This window comes from Nicotiana tabacum, chromosome 6 (assembly GCF_000715075.1).
Source record: "Nicotiana tabacum cultivar K326 chromosome 6, ASM71507v2, whole genome shotgun sequence".
Classification (NCBI taxonomy): Eukaryota; Viridiplantae; Streptophyta; class Magnoliopsida; order Solanales; family Solanaceae; genus Nicotiana; species Nicotiana tabacum.
The window spans coordinates 210,294,996-210,319,775 of record NC_134085.1 but is presented as its reverse complement, the minus strand read 5'-3'; positions in this window follow the sequence as shown (position 1 = coordinate 210,319,775).

Below are 24,780 nucleotides of genomic sequence, written 5' to 3'. Positions count from 1 at the left end.
GCCTATCGTGAAACTAGGCCAGTCGACACAATTCCCGAATCAACCATTTTCTAATAAAAGTCATTTTTATACCATTTATTAATCAATAATCTTATGATGTAAGTATAAATGAACAGTGCGGAATAAATACACAAGCCCGACATCGGGGTGTCACTAGTCTTGAGCATCTACTACAACTGTGTAACAACATAAAGACCAACATAGCCAGAAAAATCCCAAGAATACATTAAGGAAGAATAAGGAGGGAGAAAAGCAGGGCTGCGATCGCCAGGTAGCTACCTTGCAAACTCCGATGAACCTGCCACCGAGCTCAGAAATACCTGAATCTGCACACAAGGTGTAAGGAGTAATGTGAGTACGCCAACTCAGTAAGTAATAAAAGTAAATGAAGACTGAGCAGTAAGAAATCATGTAAACCACGTCATAGCACCACAACGGTTACAGTACGTTCCCAAAACAGGATACCATTCAAATCATTTTGTTAAATTTCCAACTTCAGTAAAATCCTTTAGAAAATATCTTTCTAATCTTTTCAATGGAGGGTTAATGAATTATATATAGTGAAAGTGATGAAAGTCATAATCTGCCCCTCGAGCAAAACATAGTTCGTATACAGCCCCTCGGCAAACAGAAATTCATAACCATTTTATAACTTAAAAACTTCAGTTTAAATGAAAGTTGTTTAAAGCATTTATTCAATATTTTCAATAGAGGCTCGGTCTAAAGATGAGTGAAAGTAGTAATTTAATCAACATATTCAACAGAAACTCACTTTAAAGAGGAGTGAAAGACAGTAAGTTCATAAACAGGCCCCTCAGGCAAAGCATCGCTCGTATATGTGTATATATATAGCCCCTCGGGCAAGCCACTCAGTCACTCATGACTCAACTCTCAGCAATCAGCGCTCACACTCAACAATCATGCTCAATAGGTACCTTATCATAACCGCTGCGACGTGCAACCCGATCCATATATATATCCATATATATATATATATATATATATATATATATATATATATATATATATATATATATATATTGTTGCGGCGTGTTTTCCGATCCATAAATATATAATCCTCACAACCAGGCCCTCGACCTCTCTCAATCATTAATCTCACAATCAGACCCTCAGTCTATCTCAGTCATCAACCTCACAATCAGGTCTTCGGCCTCTCTCAGCCATCAACCTCACAAGCCACTCGGACTATTAGTAAAACAGGGCGTTCATCTCAAAATATCATTTATAGTATCAACATTTAGTAAATAAGGCTGAGTTAAGAAATCAATAAAACACAGCATGACTGAGTACAATTATTAAGTCAAAACAGTGAGGGATAGTAGTTAAAAAGCCCCATAAAGGTCTAAAACAGTTGGCACGAGGCCCAAATATGGCATTCCGCCCAAAACATAGCAATACTTTTCGAAACGCAATGGTTCCAAATAGTTTTCAATCAAATACGCGACTTAACAGTCGTATGGGACACACCAAGTCACAATCTCCAATGGTGCATGAAACCACGCTCATCATCTAGCGTGTGCGCCACCTCAAATTAGACAATGATGTGGAATCCCGGATTTCATACCCTCAGGACAGCATTTACAATCATTACTTACCTTAATCCGGTCCAAACTTTAGCCCACGATGCCTTTGCCTCTTGAGTCACTCTCTAATTGCTCCGAATCTAAGTAAAATCAGTTCCACATCATTAATACACACTATAGGAACAAAGCCCAAGAAAAAATAATCGAATTAACTCAAAAATCTCGAAATTGGCCAAACTCGACCCCCGGGCCCACGTCTCGAAATCCGATAAAAATCACATTAATAGAATCCTTATCCTCCCACGAGTCTATACATACTAAGAACATCAAAATCAGACCTCAAATGGCCCCTCAAATCCCCAATTCAACTCTCTAATTTTTCTTCCCAATTTTCATTACAAATTCCCAAATTAAATGATAAAATTAAGACAAAATCATGGTATTTAACAAAATTTGGGTGAAGAACACTTATCCCAATCAATCCTCTGAAAATCTCCTTCAAAACCGTCTTCTCCCGAGCTCCAAAAATGCAAAAATGGTTGATATCCTCGAAATAGAGTACTTTATAAGGCTGCCCAGGCTTTCTCTTTCGTGAACGTGGGACGACCATCGCATCCGCGATCAAGAAAAAATATTGTATCATGCCCCGAGCCTGGGGGAGAGACCGGCACCCAGTGCCTCCCTTATCCTTGCATACCACTTTCGACTAAGAGACTCTGAGCATGTAATATCATACTTTGCCATGGGCCACATTGCAAGATAATGTGCGATGCAAAATAAAAAGCTGAATAGGAGACTAATGCTGACTAAACGTCAACATAAAGCTGGGCCAGCAAGGCCATCATAATTACTACAACTGACAAACCAACAAAATATATGTACAGGGCCTACAAGCCCAATATACTGTACTAACTGACATGATATATCTACAAGCCTCTACTGATAGATGTACTATGATCGGAATAGGGACTCGACTAACCCATAACCTATCTACATATCTACACAAAATACACACCACACTGCTAGACCCGGCAACTCCGAAAGAAGAGGAGCTTACCGATAAAGCTGAGCTCGGGCAACACCTACTAAGGAGGTCTACCTGTCTGTCTGTCTGAACCTGCATGCATGAAATGCAGCACCCCCAGAAAGGGACATCAGTACAAAATAATGTACCGAGTATGTAAGGCAATATATTGAAGCTGAAATTGAACTGATAATATAATAACTGAAAACAGTTGGGAGTCAAGAAAATCTGAAGTTATGCTCATCTCCTGATACTGACTCAACTTTATCAATATAGTGAGTAAAATAGCTGTCCGGCCCTATAAGGCTCGGTATACATATATATATGCTCTGACGTAGTAGGCTCTCTCATAAGCGCTCGGCCATACTAGGCTCTGTATCTCGACCAACTGGGCTCACTCATAAGCGCTCGACCACAGTAGGCTCGGTATATATATAACTGCTCTGCCGTAGTAGGCTTGCTTATATGCGCTCGACCATACTACGCTCTGTGTCTCGACCAATTGGGCTCGCTCATAAGCGCTTAACCCCAATAGGCTTGGTATATAACTTACCATCTCATCAGAGGTTGCCCAATAGGGGCCTGCCCATCGATTATAGCTCGATGGTAATGAAAATACTTTTAATACTATACATATGTCAACTCTCTACTCTTTTGACCGGAAGAAGAAAATACTCAACTGAATATGCAGTCCCGATAAGAAGAATATGGTAACTTACAAAACTAGGAAAATATATGTAATTTGCGAGACTAGCAAAATATACGTAAATTTTGGGATATGAATTTTTCTCTATGGCTCGTTATCAAACTTGTATAATTACGAGATCATGCCAAAATGAAGGAAGAGCTTAGCCTTAACATACCTGGAGTAGGAACAACTCCATATAATTATCCCGTTGAAAACCTTCGTGGATTGAACTTAGACCCAAAAATTTAATTTAAGATTCTGTGTTTTTTGAACTTTGAGGAACGAAATTTGGCTTAAACTCCGAAGTAATGATTTGATTCTAATTTGTGAGGCTTGAACATTTTGGATGAGCTTAAAATGCTTCTTCTTTCACTTGGATAATGACATAACGAGCAATTGTTCTTTTGGTCTTGAAATGAATTGAATTGCTTTTTGATTGATAAAGCTAAAAAGTCTTGATAAGACTTTGTATTTTAAAGTCTTGCCACATATTCAAGGTGATTGATGAATCACCATAATAAGGGGGTGGGAGGCTGCCACGTATCTTTATGGGGAAGATATTTTTATTAATTTATCCACTTATTAGTTAACCGAGTAATATTTCGTTACCCGATAATTAATATATTACTCGCATAATTTAAAAATTATCACAAATTTTTAAAATTTCATTTATTTTCAAAATATTTCATATATACTTTATATATTATACTACCGTGGTCATATGGTACCTTGCATGGTACTAGTTTATAATTATCAGGTATTATTACTTGATCTGTATTTTATCCAAACTTGGCCATTTTCAACAAAACTCATTTTCTCTAATTCGTGCATCCTTTATCCTTCATGACACTTATTTATCGCTTATTATAAATAGTGTAAATACATTAACGTCAAGATGATATCATCCCCGAGTCTATGTCACTTTACTGAAGGCGAAACCTTAACGTACAAAAAACGCAAGATGTAACATCCTTCCCCCCTTAGAAACATTTGTCCTTGAATGTCCAACTTCCCGTGATCTATATAACTTTGGCAAGGTCGCCTCTGTAACACCACCACCACCAACTCTCCCCATAGAAGCTTAATAATCCAACGACACACATGACCATAATTATGAATAACGATAATGGCCTCTCATGACCAACAACAATATCCAACACGAGAATTTATACACGTACCTTCTGATTATGATGCCTCAGTCGGATCCTTTTCTGGAGGAGGAAATAAGTAGGGATATCTACACTTCATGCTTTCCTTGGACTCCCAGGTCATCTCTTCTACATTGTTGTTTCTCCAAAGTACTTTCACGGAGGCTACCTCCTTATTCTGCAGCTTTCGGATTTGTTCGTCTAGGATGGAAATCGGAACTTCCTCGTATGATAAGTTCTCTGTAAACTGTACGTCATTCGTGGGCACCATTCGGGTAGGATCGCCAATGCACTTTCGTAAAATAGATACGTGAAATAACAGATGGACAGACTCCAATTCCAAGGGCAATTCTAACTCATAAGCTACTTGGCTCACTCTCCGAATGATCCTATAAGGTCCAATATACCGTGGGCTAAGTTTGCCTTTCTTTCCAAACCTCATCACACCTTTCATAGGTGACACCTTTAAGAATACCCAGTCATCAACCCTGAACTCTAAATCTCGTTGTTGTACCTTAGAATATGACTTCTGATGACTCTAAATTGTTAACAGTGCTCCAGGATAAGCTTTACTTTTTCTATGGCCTGCTGAACCAGGTTTGGTCCATATAACCCAGATTCTCCAACATCAAACCACCCTATAGGAGATCTGCACCTGTGCCCGTACAAAGCCTCGTACGGAGCCAACTGGATACTGGAGTGGTAACTGTTATTATATGCAAACTCGATAAGAGGTAGATGTTCATCCCAACTTCTTTTAAAATCTAGCACACATGCTCGCAACATATCCTCGAGCGTCTGAATTGTGCGCTCGGCTTGTCCATCCGTTTGTGGATTAAAAGCTGTGCTGAGATTAACCTGAGTTCCTAGACCTTTCTAAAATGACCTCCAAAAATGTGCTGTAAACTGGGACCCACGGTCAGATATAATAGATATTGGCACTCCGTGTAGTTGCACTATTTCTTTAATATATAACTTTGCATAATCTTCTGATGTTTAAGTAGATTTGACCAGTAGGAAATGAGCTGATTTCGTGAGTTTGTCGACTACCACCCATATGGAATCGAACTTACGTTGAGAACAAGGTAAACCCATGATAAAGTCCATGTTTATCGCCTCCCATTTTCATGTCAGGATCTCTATAGTCTGCATTAGCCCTCCGGGCTTTTGGTGCTCTATTTTCACCTGCTGGCAACTAGGGCATTGAGCGACATACTCAGTAATGTTCTTCTTCATATCGTTCCACCAATACACATCCTTAATGTCATGATACATCATTGTCGACCCAGGGTGAATGGAATACCATGAATAATGTGCCTCTGACATAATCCTATATTGTAGTCCTGCTGCATCTGGAACATACAAACAACCCTGTATCTGAGAACCCCATCTCATTTGAGTTCAAACAATGACTTATTCTGTTGTGGAACCCGCTCTCTCAACTTGACTAACTTTGGATCCTCGTATTGCCTTTCCTCTACTTCATCTATGAGAGATGATTTTGCAGTATTTTGGAGTACAACTCCTCCATTGCTAGAGTCTACTACCCGAACCCCCAAACAAGCCAATTGATGAATCTCTCTTGTTAATTGTCTTTTCTCGGCCTCTACATGTGCTAAGTTACCCATAGATCGATGACTTAAAGCATCTGCTACAACATTAGCTTTCCCTGGATGGTAGAGAATTCAACTCTTTTTGTTTGAAGATATATTGCAGGTTTTTATGATCTGTGAACACATCAACATGAACACCATATAAATAATGCCGCTATATCTTAAGTGCATGGACATCCGCAACTAATTTGAGGTCGTGGGTGCTAATTTGAGGTCGTGGGTCGGATAATTCCGCTCATGCTTCTTTAACTGTTGTGAAGCATATGCAATTACTTTCCCATGTTGCATCAAGACACATCCTAACCCGACAGCTGAGGTATCACAATACATGGCACAACCATCTGGACCTTCTGAAAGTGCTAGAACTGGTGCTGAGGTCAACCTTTTCTTAAGCTCTTGGAAACTCTGTTCACATGCCTCTGTCCACTGAAACTTAGTCGCTTTCTGCGTCAGCTTAGTTATTGGTGCTGAAAGAGAAGAAAAACCCTCTATGGACCTCCGGTAATATCTTGCTAAGCCTAGAAAGCTACGAATCTCTGTCGGGGTGGTAGGTCTAGGCCAAGATTTCACAGCCTCAATCTTATGAGTGTCTACCTTTATACCTCTGTCGGATACAATATGCCCCAAGAATGCTACGGATTTCAACCAGAACTCACACTTAGAAAACTTAGCATACAATTTATTATCACGGAGGGTTTGGAGTACTGCTCGAAAGTAATCCACATGCTCATCCTCTGAACGTGAATAAACCAGAATATCATCAATAAAGACTATCACGAACAAATCCAAATATGGCCGGAATAGGCTATTCATCAAGTCCATAAATATGGCAGGTGCATTTGTCAACCTGAAGGACATAACAAGGAATTCAAAGTGGCCATATCGGGTCCTAAAGGCTGTCTTGGGAATATCTTTCTCCCGAACTCTGACCTGGTGGTACCCCGACCTCAAATCTATTTTTGAAAAGCATCTAGCTCCTGCAACTGATCAAACAAGTCGTCTATCCTTGGAAGAGGATACTTATTCTTAATAGTTACCTTGTTCAGTTGCCTATAATCGACACACATCCTTAGCGAGCCGTCTTTCTTCCGTACAAATAATACCGGTGCACCCCAAGATGAGGTACTGGGTTTGATGAAACCTTTCTCCAGTAAATCTTTTAACTTCTCCTTCAACTCCTTTAATTCGGCAGGTGCCATTCTATATGGAGGGATAGATATTGGTTGCATTCCCGGAAGTAAATCAATTCCAAAATCAATCTCTCGCTCTGGAGGAATACCTGGAAGTTCATCTAGAAATACATCTGTGTACTCCTTTATTACTGGAATAGACTGAAGTGTAGGTATCTCATCATCTGCATCTTTAACTCGCACAATATGATAAATGCACCCTTTTGCGATCATTTTCCTCGCCTTCTGATAGGAAATAAACCTGCCTCTGGTTGTCGCTGTATTACCTACCCAATCAAGGACTGGCTCACCCAGAAAATGAAATCTGGCTGTCTTTGCTCGACAATCAACTGTGGCATAACAAGCTGCCAACTAGTCCATGCCCATGATAGCATCGAAATCCACATCTCTAGTTCAACTAGGTCGACTAAGGTTGGACGACCACAAACTGTTATCGTACAACCTCGGTAAATGCATCTAGCGATAATCGATTTTCCGATCGGTGTCGATACTGCAAAAGGATCACTTATTATTTCAGGCACTATACCAAATTTCCACGCGACAAATGAGGTAATATAAGATAAGGTAGATCCTGGGTCTATCAAGGCATAAACATCGTGAGAACAAATGGTCAACATACCTGTCACAATGTCTGGTGAGGAATCTTGGTCCTGTCAACCTGCTAGCGCATAGATATGATTCTGGTTACTACCTGAACTGGACCCTCTACCTCTGCCTCGACCTCTACCAGCCGAAGACTAAGACTCACGCCCTGAAGGATGCACAGACACATCTGATCCTGTTGTTGAATTCGCTGGCTGCGCCATACCCCCAAAATCTCTATTTGGGCAATCTCGCATCATATGCCTTGGACGTCTACAAATATAACAAGCATCGGAACCGACTCGACATTGGCCCAAGTGTCCTCGACCGCAGATGGCACATTGCGGCGGAAATGGCCATGTTTGTCTCGAACCTCATTGTTGCTGCAAACTTGATGCTTGGAAGCTCTCACCTGGTCCTGAATGAGCATAGCGGTCATACCTGTAACCCTGTAGCTGAGTTGGTGAAGGTCTACGTAGCCGTTCAAAGTACTGGGGCCTGTAGCTACCTTGAGACTACTCTTGAAACCTGGCAAATCTCATCCTCTTACACTGCCCTGAATAAGTCCTCTTCGCACTCTACTGTTGACGCCTACCCCTCTCTATATTCTAGGCAAATGCCTAAATCCACGAGATATCCATACTATCCTGTAATGCAACGGTGGCACACGCCTCGGTCAACTCTGGGGCCAACCCTACTATAAACCTGTGGATCTTGTCCCCCATAGTAGCAACTATGGATGGTGCATATCTGACCAATGAGTCAAAATGGAGACTATATTATCGAACACTCATATTGCCCTGCTTGAGGGCTAGAAACTAATCGAGTCGAACCTGTCAGATCTCTCATGGTAAGTACTGGTCAAGGAAAACATCTGAAAAATTCTCCCAAATAGCAGGAGGTGCATCACGTCCCCTGGACCTTTCTCATCCCTCGTACCAAAGGATGGCTATATCTCGGAGTCGAAAAGCTGCTAACTCAACTGCCTCTTTCTCCGTGGCATGCATAACCCAAAAGATCCTATGAAGCTGATCTATGAAATCCTGCGGGTCCTCCCTCTGATCTGTCCCCGTGAACTCTGGGGGACTCAAAGCAATAAACTCTCAGACCCTTGAACTCCCAGACCCCTCAGAAGGGTCCTGCACTAGCGGATGCCCTAGATTGTTGCTGGGTAGCTACCAACTATGCCAACAAATGCACCGCACTTCTCAAGTCCTGATCTGATGAAAGTGGAGGGGGAACTGGATGTGCGGTCTCCCTAGGAATCTCCTCAGGTAGAGGAGGAGCCGGTAATCGCTGGGTAGGGGTCTCTCCCTGTGACTCCGATTGGGCCCCATCTGTTGGGGGTACCCTGCTAGTCCCCTCACCTACTGCTGTTTCTCTCCTTTGGCTAGCCATAGTCTTCCTAGTTACCGTCATCTGTGCATGCAAACGTCAACACGTAAGTTTAAATCAAATTTCCTATAACTCAGTGCTACATTACGATTCAGATTTGAAAGAAGGGTAAGCAACTCCTAAATGCCCTGTAGTCCCCTGCTTATATAATGTGGCGTACCACACATCTATAAAAAAGACCCTACAAGACACGGCTTGTAGACTCCCTAGGACAGAACTGCTCTGATACCACTTTTGTCATGCCCCAAGCCTGGGGGCGAGACCGGCACCCAGTGCCTCCCTTATCCTTGCATACCACTTTCGACTAAGAGACTCTGAACATGTAATATCATACTTTGTCGTGGGCCACATTGCAAGATAATGTGCGATGCAAAATATAAAGTTGAATAGGAGACTAACGCTGACCAAACGTCAACATAGAGCTGGGCTGGCAAGGCCATCATAATTACTACAACTGACAAAGCAACAAAATATATGTGCAAGGCCTACAAGCCCAACATATTGTACTAACTGACAGGATATATCTACAAGCCTATACTGATAGATGTACTATGATCGGAATAGGGCCCCAACCTACCCATAACCTATTTACATATATACACAAGATACACACCACACTTCTAGACCCGGCAACTCCGAAAGAAGGGGAGCTTACCAATAAAGTCGAGCTTGGGCAACACCTACTGAGGAGGTCTACCCGTCTGTCTGTCTGAACCTGCATGCATGAAATACAGCGCCCCCAGAAAGGGACGTCAGTGCAAAATAATGTACCGAATATGTAAGGCAATATACTAAAGCTGAAACTAAACTGATAATATAATAACTGAAAACAACTGGGAATCAAAAAAATTTGAAGTTATGCTCATCTGCGTATACTGACTCATCTCTCTCAATATAGTGAGTAAAATAGTTGTCCGGCCCTATAAGGATCGATATACATATATATATATATATGCTCTACCGTAATAGGCTCGCTCATAAGCGCTCGGTCATACTAGGCTCTGTATCTCGACCAACTGGGCTCGCTCATCGCTTGGCCACAGTAGGCTCGGTATATATATAACTGCTCTGCCGTAGTAGGCTCGCTCATATGCGCTCGTCCATACTAGGCTCTGTGTCTCGACCAACTAGGCTGACTCGTAAGCGCTCGACCACAGTAGGCTCGGTATATAACTTATCATCTGATCACAGGTTGCCCAATAGGGGCTTGCCCATCGATTATAACTCGATGATAATGAAAATACTTTTAATACTATACATATGTAAACTCTCTACTCTTTTGACCGGAAGAAGGAAATACTCAACTGAATATGCAGTCCGATAAGAAGAATATGGTAACTTACAAAACTAGAAAAATATATGTAATTTGCGAGACTAGCAAAATATACGTAAATTTTGGGATACAAATTTTTCTCTATGGCTCGTTATAAAACTTGTATAATTACGAGATCATGCCAAAATGAAGGAAGAACTAAGTCTTAACATACCTGGAGTAGGAACAACTCTGTATAATTATCCCATTGGAAATCTTCGTGGATTGAACTTAGACCCAAAATTGAATTTAAGATTGTGTGATTTTTGAACTTTGAGGAACGAAATTTGGCTTAAACTCCGAAGTAACGATTTGATTCTAATTTGTGAGGTTTGAACGTTTTGGATGAGCTTAAAATGCTTCTTCTTTTCACTTGGATAATGACAGAATGAACAATTGTTCTTTGGGTCTTGAAATGAATTGAATTGCTTTTTGATTGATAAAGCTAAAAAGTCTTGATAAGACTTTGTATTTTAAAGTCTTGACACATATTAAAGGTGATTGATGAATCACCATAATAAAAGGGGGGCGGGCTGCCACGTATCTTCTTGGGGAGATGTTTTTATTAATTTATCCCCTTATTAGTTAACCGATAATATTTCGTTATCCGATAATTAATCTATTACCCGCATAATTTTAAAAATTATCACAAAATACTTAAAATTCCATTTATTTTCAAAATACTTTATATATTATACTATCGTGGTCATATGGTACCTTGCATGGTACTAGTTTATAATTATCGGGTATTATTACTTGATTCGTATTTTATCCAAACTTGGCCATTTTCAATGAAACTCGTTTTCTCTAATTCCTGCATCCTTTATCCTTCATGACACTTAGATATCACTTGTTATAAATAGCGTAAATGCATTAATGTCAAGATGATCTCATCCCCGAGTCTATGTCAATTTACTGAAGGCGAAACCTTAACGTACGAAAAACGCGAGATGTAACATCTCGGCTCCCAAAATGTTCTACGCGTCCGCGGCACAAGCCTCGCGAACGCGATACCTACTGGAGACATAACTAGGCGAACGCGATCACCAAAGCGCAAACGCAAAGAACACAACATTAACATGTCGCGAACGTGACACCCAAAGCGCAAATGCGAAGAACAGAATTCACCACCTCGAAAACACTCTTTGCGAACGCGAGTCCCTGACCGCTAACGCGATGAATAAAAATCTCTGCAACAAAAACCAGCAAAACTGCCAAGTCCAAAGTCCAAAAATTGATCCATTTACCACCCGAAACACACCCTAGGCCCTCGAGACCTCAACCAAACATGCCAACATATCCCATATCATTATTTAACTTGTTCCAACCTTCGGAACGCTCAAAACAACATCAAAACACCAAATCATCATCTAATTCAAGCCTAAGAATTCCAAAAACTTTCAAATTTCGCTTTCGATCAAAAAGTCTATCAAACCTCGTCCGAATGACCTGAAATTTTGCACACACATCACAAAGGACCTACTCCAATTTCTGAAATTCCATTCTGACCCGATATCAAAATTTCCACTACCGACCGTATAATATCAAATTTTCAATTTCGCCAATTCAAGCCTAAATCTACCACAGACCTCCAAAATACATTCCAGACGCGCTCCCAAGTTCAAAATCACCAAACGGAGCTAACCAAATCATAAAAATCCAAATCCGAGATCGAATACTATAAAGTCAAAACTTGGTCAAATCTTTCAAATTTTAAGCTTCAAACTGATAATTGTTCTTCCAAATCCATTCCGATTACCCTGAAAACCAAAACCGACGATTTGCATAAGTCATAATACATCACACGGGGCTAGTCATGCCCGATAACTAGCGAGCGAAGTGCAAAAGCTCAGAACGACCGGTCGGGTCGTTACACTTTTCTTGATAAATCTCATTAATTTGGTTAGTTGATAATTGGCTTACCTAGCGGGTTGGGTTAGGTGTCATCACGACTAGTTGAATTTTGGATAGTGACATAATAAATCCAACAACCCCTTCATTAAATTCATCCCTTAATCTCACACGATTAGGATGATTCCTATTGTGCATCTACCTATGATGCGCAAATGCGGTCTACACAAACAACAAAACTTGAAATTTATAAGATATTTAAAATTATTTAGCCTATACAAAGTAATTAATAGGTCACGCCAATTCGAAGGTTCATTTTTTAAAGTATTATATTTTTTTAAAATTAAAATTTATCAACATTCGAAATCTTACATTTATCCCTATTCTACGTTATATAAATCTCTCAAAATATAAATTAAATTAAATAGCTTCTTATATGTTCATAAAGTCCATACATGGCCAATAATTTATCAAATCTACAAATTCCTTTTAATATAGCAATTATTAAGTTTTAAATTTAATACTCGTCCATTTAATAAATTAGGAAGCGATAATAAGCTTAACTTCTTAAACTTAAACTAAGGCTTTAAATTATAACTACTTAATACAATTCCAAATCATTCTTCTCTAAAGCTAACAATTCTCCATATATATATATAAACTTCTCAATTGTTAAAACCACATAGGTACTAACCACAATTAAAAGTAAATTTAGTTTCGAGCTTAAATATTAATACATCTATGACAATTCTAAACATAAATCTATGGCAATTCTAAAAAAACATCGATAAAAATTCTAAAATAGTTTCAAATTTAATTTAATTAGGGAACTAAAAAGTATCTAAAACCTAGAGGCAAGATATCAAATTATTTAAAAATAATAAACATATCAAACTTTTTTTTAGGCTTCAGTTTGGTCCTACTTCCAAATTAGTAGGTTCTCTTTATTTTATAAGTTCAAAGCGTGAAAAAGAGTTCGCCAAGAATGGTGGTTGTGCATCTAACAAGCTATTTAATCCAATCAAAATTAGTGTCATAAATAACATGATGTTCGTCAAGAAATGTTTTCAGCATAGAACTTGTTGAACTTTGTAATTATTTTAAAATATTATAATAAAAGAATTTAAGTTATTTACCTTAACAATGTAATTTTTTTAAAAAATATTTATATAGTTTAACATATTATCTCCAGGTAGTTACCAAATCATGTTGCCAATCTAGGATTATCACATATATTTTACTTGCATTGTATAAATAATTTTCAAATCCACGTGTTCAATGACCGCACGCCATGTCATAGTCCGAACGTTTTGGGACAGATGCAATTAGTACCGATAGCTTTTGGAAAATTCGACTACTACTGAGCAATAGTTAAATAATGTAGATTTTACCAGTACATAACCCGAATTAGATCATTACTAATGAAGGTTAAAGAAGAAATTCATGTGCACCAGTTGCTAATAATAATCAAAGTACCAATTTCTACTAGCTGATTTATATTGATTAATAACTTTAGGGTTAGCTTATATAACAATGTACTATTTCCATATATGGATTATCACACATGTTTCTTCAGTCATTATGCAAAAGTATTACTCCAATCGTGAGGGAAGGGGGCGGATATAGGGAAGGGGGTGAGGATGGGGTTGGGGAAGAAGAGAGAAGACAGTGATGTACCTTTTATGGCGAGCAGCGGCTGTCGACGGCTGGGGGAGGGGGTCTTAATGGAGGAAGAAGAGAGAAGAAAGAAAGAAAAGAGAAGAAGAAAGAAATGGGGGCAGGGCTGGGGTTTTAAAAGAAGTCTGCGACTGATTTCGTCACAAAAACAACAATTGTTTCGGTCGCAAATTTAAAAAAATAAGTTGACCAAATTTTAAATAAGGTCGCAAATGGTCAAACAAAATAGTTTGACTTTTAGTTTCTCACCGAATCTGTTAGAATTTTTTGTCCCGATTTTTTGCGCCAAATGTTGCGACCAATGCTGTCGGAAACATAGTCGAAAGCATTTGAAAAAATATAACGAATATTATTTTTGAAATTTCCGACCGAATCGGTCGGAAATTTCCGCCTAAATTTTCTGGTCGGAAACTTTCAGTTGCAAATTTGTTGTTTTATAGTAGTGAAAGTTGCATGAGTTAAGTTTGCAATTGTCACGACCCGGATTTCTCACCGTCGGAATCGTGATGACGCCTAACTTTTAAATGCTAGGCAAGCCAATGGATACGGTTTTAACACATTAATCTTTAACCAAAACAGAAATAAATAATAATTAAAACTAAATAGATATAAAGTGCGGAAATTTATATAACGGTTCAAAACTCTAAAACACGACTAGCCTAGTGATCTAGTATCACAATCCACGAATGTCTAAGAGTTTCTACAAATACTGGATTAAAAGAAAATATATCTGTTTTTCGGAATGAAAGAAAACATGAACTAAAATAGAGGGGAGCAGACTCCAAGGTCTGCGAACGCCGGCAGATCTACCTTGGGTCTCCTGTGGACTGAAGACAGCAACCTCAAACTCTGATCAGTATGGTCCAGTACCGGGATCTGCACAGAAAGTGCAAAGTGCAGTATCAGTACAACCAACCCCATGTACTGGTAAGTGCCGAGCCTAACCTCGGCGAAGTAGTGACGAGGCTAGGACACGACAAACACCATAAACATGTGCAGTTAACAATATACTAACTAAATAACAAGTAATAGAAGTTAAGCAGAGATGAACGGGAAAGGGCAACATGCTTTGGGGGTTCCAACATATAGAATCACAGCAATAAAGGAATCTAAACAGCTAGAACACTTAAACCGATAAAAACAAATAAAAACAGCAAACAGAAAATATACAACATCACCCTTCGTGCTTTTACTCTGAATCCTTACCATGCAATCAATAATAGAAACGTGCACAACATCACCCTTCGTGCTTTATCACTCTTCCTCACCATATGAATAATAGAAATATGCACGACATCACCCTTCGTGCTTTATCACTCTTCCTCACCATATGAATAATATAAATGTGCACGGCATCACCCTTCGTGCTTTATCACTCTTCCTCACCATATGCATAATAGAAATGTGCACAACATCACCCTTCGTGTTTTATCACTCTTCCTCAACATAAGAAACAACAGAAACAATAACAACCCGGGAAGGGCATCACAGTCAAACAACTTCGTTCCATTATTTAATTTCACAATAGAAATCTTAACTTGAGCCAATACTCAACCAATATCCAAAACTAGGAAAACATAATAATACTTGTTTAACATGAGTAATAACTAGTTAAGCAGGAATAATACGTACAAAGAAACACAATGGTCACAAGTATAAGACTCACTCGCATGCTATGACCCGACAATAACGTATAGATACTCGTCATCACACCTATACGTCGTACTTAACAACTAAACAAGTGGAAAATAAGGTAACAACACCTAATCCCTCAAACTAAGGTTAGCCACAACACTTACCTCGATTCCACGGCCACAATCAAACCTTAATTACCGTTTTACCTCTCGATTCTACCTCCAATGCTCTCGTATCTAGTCATAATTAGCTTAATAACATCAATAAATGCTAGAGAATTCAATTCCAATGCTTAATTTTAGGTTTCCCAACATTTTTCCTAAAAAGTCAAAAACCGACCCCGGTCCCACTTGGTCAAAACTCGAAGTTCAGACCAAAACCCGATTACCCATTCACTTCGGAGTCTGGATATACAATTGGTTTTGGAATTCGACCTCAATTTAAGGTCTAAATCCCAAATTTTGAAATTCCTAAATTCTACCCAAAAATACCCAATTCCACCATGAAAGACCCTAGATTTTATGACGAAATCTAGTAAAAAGATGAAATTGATTGAAAGAAATGAGTTAGAAATTGTTTACCTATGATTTAGGGAGAACTACTATCTAGAAAATCTCCTCTTGAAGTTAGGGTTTGAAAATTTGAGAAATGAGTTGAAAATCCCATCCAAGTTATGTATTGTACAACTACAGATGTCGCATTTGCGACCAGAGCTTCGCAAATGCGAAAGGGCTATCGCAATTGTGAAGCCTTCACAATTCCTGTTGCCTTTGCAAATGCGAGGAAAGTGTAGCATTTGCCATCACAGACCTTGCAACTGCGAACAAATGATCGCATTTGCGATCCGTTCCCTTCCCAGACACCTTCGCATTTGCGAAGGTTTATTCGCATTTGCGAACTATGCTGGCACAGCCTTCTAATTGCGATGAAAGGCTCGCAATTGCGATGCCTGATCATGCAATTGTGAGATCAGAGGCCTGCAACAGCTGAACCATACAAGCAATATTTTCCTAAGTCCAAAACACTCTGGGCCCTATCCAAAACTCACCCGAACCCTTGGGGCTCCAAACCAAATATGCACACAAGTCTAGAAACATCATACATACTTGCTCGTGCAATCAAATCGCCAAAATAACATTATAAACAAAGAATTTAACATCGAAACTTATGAAATCCTTAAGAACACTTGAAATTTCTATTTTTATAACTGGATGTCCGAATCACGTCAAATTACTTCCGTTTTCACCAAATTTCATAGATTGGGTTTAAATATTATAAAGGACTTGTATCGGGCTCCAAAACCAAAATACGGGCCTGATACCAACAAGATCAAGTATTATTCAGTTTCTAAAAGCTATTACATTTTCCAGTTAATAATTTTCTTCAAAAATTTATTTCTCGGGCTAGAGACCTCGGAATTTGATTCCGGGCATACGCCCAAGTCCCATATTTTACTACGGACCCTCCGAGACAGTCAAATCACGGGTCCAGGTTTATTTATACAAAATGTTAATAGAAGTCAACTTAAATCAATTTTAAAAGCAAAAACTCAATATTTTTCTCAAATTTTCATATAAGGCTTTCCGGAAGCTCGTCCACACTGTGCACACAAATCGAGGAGAATGAAAATTAGGTTTTTAAGGCCTCAGAATACGGAATCGGATTCTAAAACGAAAGATGACTCTTTGAGTCATCATATTCTCCACCTCTAAAACAACCATTCATCCTCGAACGGACCTAGAAAAGTACCTGAGACGGTGAAAATATGGGGATATCTGCTCCGCATATCAGACTCGGACTCCTAGGTAGCTGCCTCAACAGGCTGACCTCTCCACTGCATACGAACCAAAAGGTAACTCTTCGACCTCAACTGACGAACCTGCCGGTCTAGAATGGCTACCGGCTCCTCCTCATAGGTCAAATCCTTGTCCAGCTGGACACTGCTAAAATCTAATATGTGGGATGGATCGCCGTAATACTTCCGAAGTGTGAACATTGGATGCACAGCTGATAAACCCAGCGGCAACGCAAATTTTTAAGCCACCTCTCCCACTCGATCAAGGATCTCGAAAGGCCCGATGAACCTAGGGCTTAGCTTGCCCTTCTTTCCAAATCTCATCATGCCTTTCATAGGCGACACCCGAAGCAACACTTGCTCACAACACCCTTCATGGGACCACATCATGAACCTTACGGTCGGTATAACTCTTTTGTGTGGACTGAGCTGTACGAAGTCTATCCTGAATGATCTTAACCTTATCCAAGGTATCCTGTACTAAATCTGTACCCAATAATTGAGCCTCCCCCGAATCAAAATACCCAACCAACAATCGATACCGTCTACCATATAATGCCTTATAGGGTGCCATCTGGATGTTCGACTGATAACTGTTGTTGTAGGCAAACTCCGCTAACGGCAAGAACTGGTCCCAAGAGCCTCCAAAGTCAATAACACATGCTCGGAGCATATCCTCCAAAATCTGAATAGTACGCACAGACTGTCCGCCCGTCTGAGGATAAAATGTTGTGCTCAACTCAACTCGCTGCACTGCCCTCCAGAAATGCGAGGTAAACTGCATACCTCAGTCAGAAATGATAGACACGGGAACACCATGAAGGCAAACGATCTCATAGATATAGATCTCTGCCAACCGCTCTGAAGAATAGGAAACTGCCACAGGAATGAAATGCGCTGAATTAGTCAGCCTATCTACAATAACCCATACTGCATCGAACTTCTACTGAGTTTGTAGGAGTCAAAAGATGAAGTCCATAGTGATACGCTCCCACTTCCACTCAGGAATCTCAATCTTCTGAAGCAAACCACCAGGTCTCTAATGCTCGTACTTTAACTGCTGACAATTCAAACACTAAGCTATGTATGCAACAATAACTTTCTTCATCCTCCTCCACCAATAATACTGCCGCAAATCCCGATACATCTTAACGACACCCGGATGAATAGAATACCGGGAACTATAGGCCTCCTCTATAATCAACTCATAAAGTCCATCCACATTAGGCACACAAACTCGACCCTATATCCTCAAAACTCCGTCATCTCCAACTGTAACCTGCTTGGCACCACCGTGCCGCACTGTGTCCTTAAGGACAAGCAAATAAAGATCATCATACTGTCGATCTTTGATACGCTCAAACAAGGAAGAACGAGCGACTGTACAAGCTAGAACACGGCTGGGCTCAGAAAAATCCAACCTCACAAGCTGATTGACCAAAGCCTGAACATCTAAAGCAAACGATCTCTCATCGACTGGAATATATGCAAGGCTGCCCATACTAGCTGACTTCCTACTCAAAGCATCAACCACTATATTGGCCTTCCCAAGATGATGCGAGATGGTGATATTGTAGTCTTTCAATAGCTCCAACTACCTCATCTGCCTCAAATTTAGCTCCTTCTGCTTGAACAAGTATTGCAAACTCTTGTGATCCGTGAACACCTCATACGACACGCCATATAAATAATGCCTCCAAATCTTCAACGCGTGAACAATGGCTGCTAGCTCCAAATCATGAACTGGATAATTCTTCTCATAAATCTTCAACTGCCGCGAAGCATATGCTAACCTTGCCATTTTGCATCAACATCGCACCAAGTCCAATACGAGATGCATCACAATATACTGTATATGGCCTTAAACCTGTAGGCAACACCAACACCGGCGCCGGAGTCAAAGCTATCTTGAGCTTCTAAAAGCTCGCTTCACACTCATCCGACCATCTAAATAGGGCATCCTTCTGGGTAAACCTAGTCATCGGGGCTGCAATAGAGGAGAACCCCTCCACAAACCGATAGTAATAACCCGCTAAGCCCAAGAAACTCCGGATCTCTGAAGCTGATATGGGTCTAGGCTAGTCCTTGACTGCCTCAATCTTCTTAGGATCCACATAAATACCATATGCTGATACGACGTGACCCAGGAATGCAACTAAACTCAACCAAAACTCATATTTCATAAACTTGGCATATAACTGGTTGTCTCTTAGAGTTTGAAGAATAATCCAAAGATGCTGCTCGTGCTCCTCTCGACTGCGAGAGTAGATCAAGATATCATCAATGAAAACAATCACAAAGGAATCCAGGTAGGGCTTGAACACCCGGTTCATCAAATCCATAAAATACTGCTGGGGCATTTGTCAACCCAAATGACATCACTAAGAACTCATAATGCCCATATCGAGTGCGAAAATCTATCTTAGGGATATCAGATGCCTTAATCCTCAATTGATGATAGCCAGACCTCAAATCAATCTTCGAAAACACCCTGGCACCTTGAAGCTGATCAAATAAATCATCAATCATCGGCAATGGATACTTGTTCTTGATGGTGACCTTGTTCAACTACCGATAATCTATACACATCCTCATCGACCTATCCTTCTTCTTAACAAACAACACCGGCACACCCCAAGGCGAGCACTAGGTCTAATAAAGCCCTTATCAAGCAAGTCTTGAAACTATTCCTTCAATTATTTCAACTCTGGCGAGGCCATATGATATGGCGGAATAAAAATGGGTTGAGCGTCCGGAGCCAAATCAATGCAAAAGTCAATATCCCTGTCGGGTGGCATCCTCGGCAGGTTTGCAGGAAATACCTCTGAAAACTCCCGAACAACTGGCACAGAATCCATAGAAGGAACCTCAACACTAGAATAACGAATGTAAGTCAAATAAGCCAAACACCCCTTCTCAACCATACATCGAGCCTTCATATACGAGATAACCCTGCTGGTAGAATGACCAGGAGTCCCTCTCCACTCAAATTGAGGCAACCCCAGCAAAGCTAAGTTCACGGTCTTGGCATGACAGTCCAATATATCATGATAAGGTGACAACCAGTCCATCCCCAAAATAACATCGAAGTCAACCATACCGAGAAGTAGAAGGTCTACACTAGTCTCAAGGACCCCAATAACAACCACGCACGAACGATAGACACGATCTACAACAATAGAATTACCCACCAGCGTGGACACATATACAAGAGCACTCAAAGAATCACGAGGCATAACCAAATATGAAGCAAAATAAGAAGACACATAGGAGTATGTAGACCCTGAATCAAACAGAACTAAATCATCTCTGCTACAAACCAGAATAGTACCTATGATAACTGCATCGGAGGACTCAACCTCAGGCCTAGCTGGGAAAGCATCACATCGAGGCTGGACCCCACCACTCTAAACTACATCCCTGAGATGGCCTCCTGCTGGATGGCCTCCACCTCTAGCGGCCTGACCTCCACCTTTAACACCTCGACCTCCACCTTTAGCTGCCTGACCCCTACCTCTAGCTGGCTGAGCGGGTGGTGGAACATCCGGTGCCGGAATTATGGCACGAGAACCCTGATGCTGAGATCTGCTTGAGGCTCGAGGGCAAAATCTAGCAATGTGTCTCGGATCACCATAAGTATAACAGGACTTTGACTCCTGAGACTGCGGACATTAAAACTGACCCTGACGGCCGGAGTAACCACCCTGAAAACTCTGGAGTGGAGGTGTATTGATAGGAGCTGATAATGCACTGTAGGGTAGCTGATCAGAATACTGCATATGATGGTCACGACCACCTGGAGCACCATGAGAAGTCTGAAGTGCTGAATAAAACGGCCTGAGAGAATGGCCTCTACCAAAAGAATCCCTCCCTCCAGACGAGGCACCACTGAACCTGCCAGAATAACGAGATCTCTTATCAGACCCCTAACCACTCCCCTGAGCTAAAACCATCTCAACTCTCCTGGCCACATTGGCCGCATCCTGAAAATAAATCTCACTCCCTGACTTCTTAGCCATCTGCAATCTGATAGGCTGAGCGAGTCCCTCAATAAACCTCCTCACCCTCTCTCTCTCGGTGGGAAGTATAAGAATAGCATGACGAGCCAAATCAATAAACCTAGTCTCGTACTAGGCAACAGACGTAGAACCCTGCTAAAGATGCTCAAACCACTTGTGATACTTCTCTCTCTGAGTGACGGGAAGGAACTTCTCAAAAAATAGCTGAGAGAATTGGTCCCAAGTGAAAGCTGGTGACCCAGCTGGTCTGGCCAAACAATAATCTCTCCACCATTTCTTGGCAGAACCTGACAGACGAAAAGCAGCAAAGTCGACCACATTGGTCTCCACTATCCCCATGTTCCGTAGAACCTCGTAACAACTGTCCAAATAATCCTTGGGATCCTCTGAAGATGTACTGCCATAGGTAGTAGTGAAAAGCTTGGTGAACCTGTCCAATCTCCACAAAGCATCAGAAGACATAGCTGATCCATCACCAGTCTGTGCTACAATACCTAGCGGAACTACCCCAACTGGCTGAGCTGCTGGGGTCTAAAACTGGGGAGCCATCTACTCCAGAGTGTGAGTAGCGGGAGTCTGTGCTCCTCCCCCAGCCCCGAGAGACAGCTGGTTCCACCGAAAATGCACCAGTCTTGGACACACTCTCCTAAGGCCTACTAGATGGACCATAGAATCCTGGAGCACCGGGGTAGCGATAAACCCCTCTAGAACCTGGGCTGGGCCAGCTGGAACGACCTGGGCCAGAACCTCATCATTAAACTCTACATGAGGCTCCACTGCTGGGGCTGTTGCTCGAGCTCTGGGCTGAGCCCTGCCCCTGCCTCAGCCTCTAGCGTGGCCTCGACCTCGTCTACTACCCTACGTAGGAGCTGCAATTGGGTCTCGGGCTGCTGATCAGCTGATAAAGTGATACTTGTTCTCGCCATCTGCGAAATAATAGAGTAGAAGTTCAATTCGCATTGAGAAATCCAATCGCGCGACAAAGAATAATAGATGTGAAGTTATTCCTAAACTCTATAGCCTCTGGGGGATAAGCACATACGTCTCTGCACCGATCTCTCAGACTCTACCTAGCTTGTTCGTGAATTGTGAGACCTAGAAAACCTAGTGCTCTGATACCAACTTGTCACGACCCGGATTTTTCATTGTCGGGATTGTGATGGCGCCTAACTTTGGAATGCTAGGAAAGCCAATGGATACGGTTTTAACACATTAACTTTTAACCAAAACAGAAATAAATAATAATTAAAGCTAAACAGATATAAAGTACGGAAATTTATATAACGGTTCAGAACTCTAAAACACGACTACCCCAATGATCTGGTGTCACAATCCACGAATGTCTAAGAGTTTCTACAAATACTGGATTAAAGGAAAATACATCTATTTTTCGGAATGAAAGAAAATGGGAACTAAAATAGAGGGAAGGGGACTCCAGGGTCTGCGAACGCTGGTAGATCTATCTTGGGTCTCCTGTGGACTGAAGGCAGCAACCTCAAACTCTGATCAGTATGGTCCAGTACCGGGATATGCACAGAAAATGTAGAGTGCAGTATCAATACAACTGATCTCATGTACTGGTAAGTGCCGAGCCTATCCTCGGCAAAGTAATGACGAGGCTAGGACACGACAAACAACATAAACCTGTGCAGTTAACAATATACTAACAGAATAACAAGTAATAGAAGTTAAGCAGAGATATACGGGAAAGGGCAACATGCTTTGGGGGTTCCAACATATAGAATCACAACAGTAAAGGAATCTAAACAGCTAGAACACTTGAACCGAGAACAACAAATAAACATAACAAACAGAATATACACGGCATTACCCTTCGTGATTTATCACTCTTCCTCACCATGCACTCAATAATAGAAATGTGCACGACATCACCCTTCGTGCTTTATCACTCTTCCTCACCATATGAATAATAGAAATGTGCACGACATCACCCTTCGTGCTTTATCACTCTTCCTAACCATATGTATAATAGAAATATGCACGACATCACCCTTCATGCTTTATCACTCTTCCTCACCAACAGAAACAACAGAAACAATAACAACCCGGCAAGGGCATCACAGTCAAACAACTTCGTTTCATCATTTAATTTCACAACAAAAATCTCAACTTGAGCCAAAACTCAACCATTATCCAAAACCAGAAAAACATAATAAGTCTTGTTTAACATGAGTAATAACTAGTTAAGCAGGAATAATACATACAAGAAACACAACGGTCATAAGTATAAGACTCACTCGCATGCTATGATCCAACAACAACATATAAATACTCGTCACCACACTTATACGTCGTACTTAACAACTAAACAAGTAGCAAATAAGGCAACACCACCTAATCCATCAAGCTAAGATTAGCCACAACACTTACCTCGATTCCACGACCACAATCAAACTTCAATTACCACTTTACCTCTCGATTCTACCTCCAATCCACTCGTATCTAGTCATAATTAGCTTAATGACATCAATAAATGTTAGAGAATTCAATTCCAATGCTTAATTTTAGGTTTTCCAATATTTTCCCCAAAAAGTTAAAAACCGACCCCGGGCCCGCTTGGTCAAAAGTCAAAGTTCGTACCAAGACCCGATTATCCATTCACCCCCATGCCCGGATATACAATTGGTTTTGGAATCCGACCTCAATTTGAGGTCTAAATCCCCAAATTTTGAAATTCCTAAATTCTACCCAAAAACACCCAATTACACCATGAAAAACACTAAAAGTTGTGATAAAATCTTGAAAAAAGATGAAATAGATTGAAAGAAATGAGTTAAAAATCGTTTATCTATGATTTGGGGAAGAACTACTCTCTAGAAAATCGCCTTTTGAAGCTTAAGATTTGAAAATTTGAGTACTGAGTTGAAAATCCTGTCCAAGTTATGTTTTGAATAGTTGCAGATGTCGCATTTGCGAACTAGAGCTTCACAAATGTGAAGCTCGCAATTGCGAAAGGGCTATCGCAATTGCGAAGCCTTCACAATTCTTGTTGCCTTCTTCACAGATCTCGCAATTGCAAACAAATGATCGCATTTGCGATCCGTTCCCCTCCCAGACTCCCTTCGCATTTGCGAAGGTTTGTTTGCATTTGCAAACTATTCTGTCCCAGCTTTCTAATCGCATTTGCGATGAAAGGATCACAAATGCGGGCCCTACATGGCTTGCAATTGCGATGTCTAATCTCGCAATTGCGAGATCAGAGGCCTGCAATAGCTGAAGCATACCTGCAATATTTTTCTAAGTCCAAAACACTTTGTGGCCTATCCAAAACTCACTCAAGCCCTCG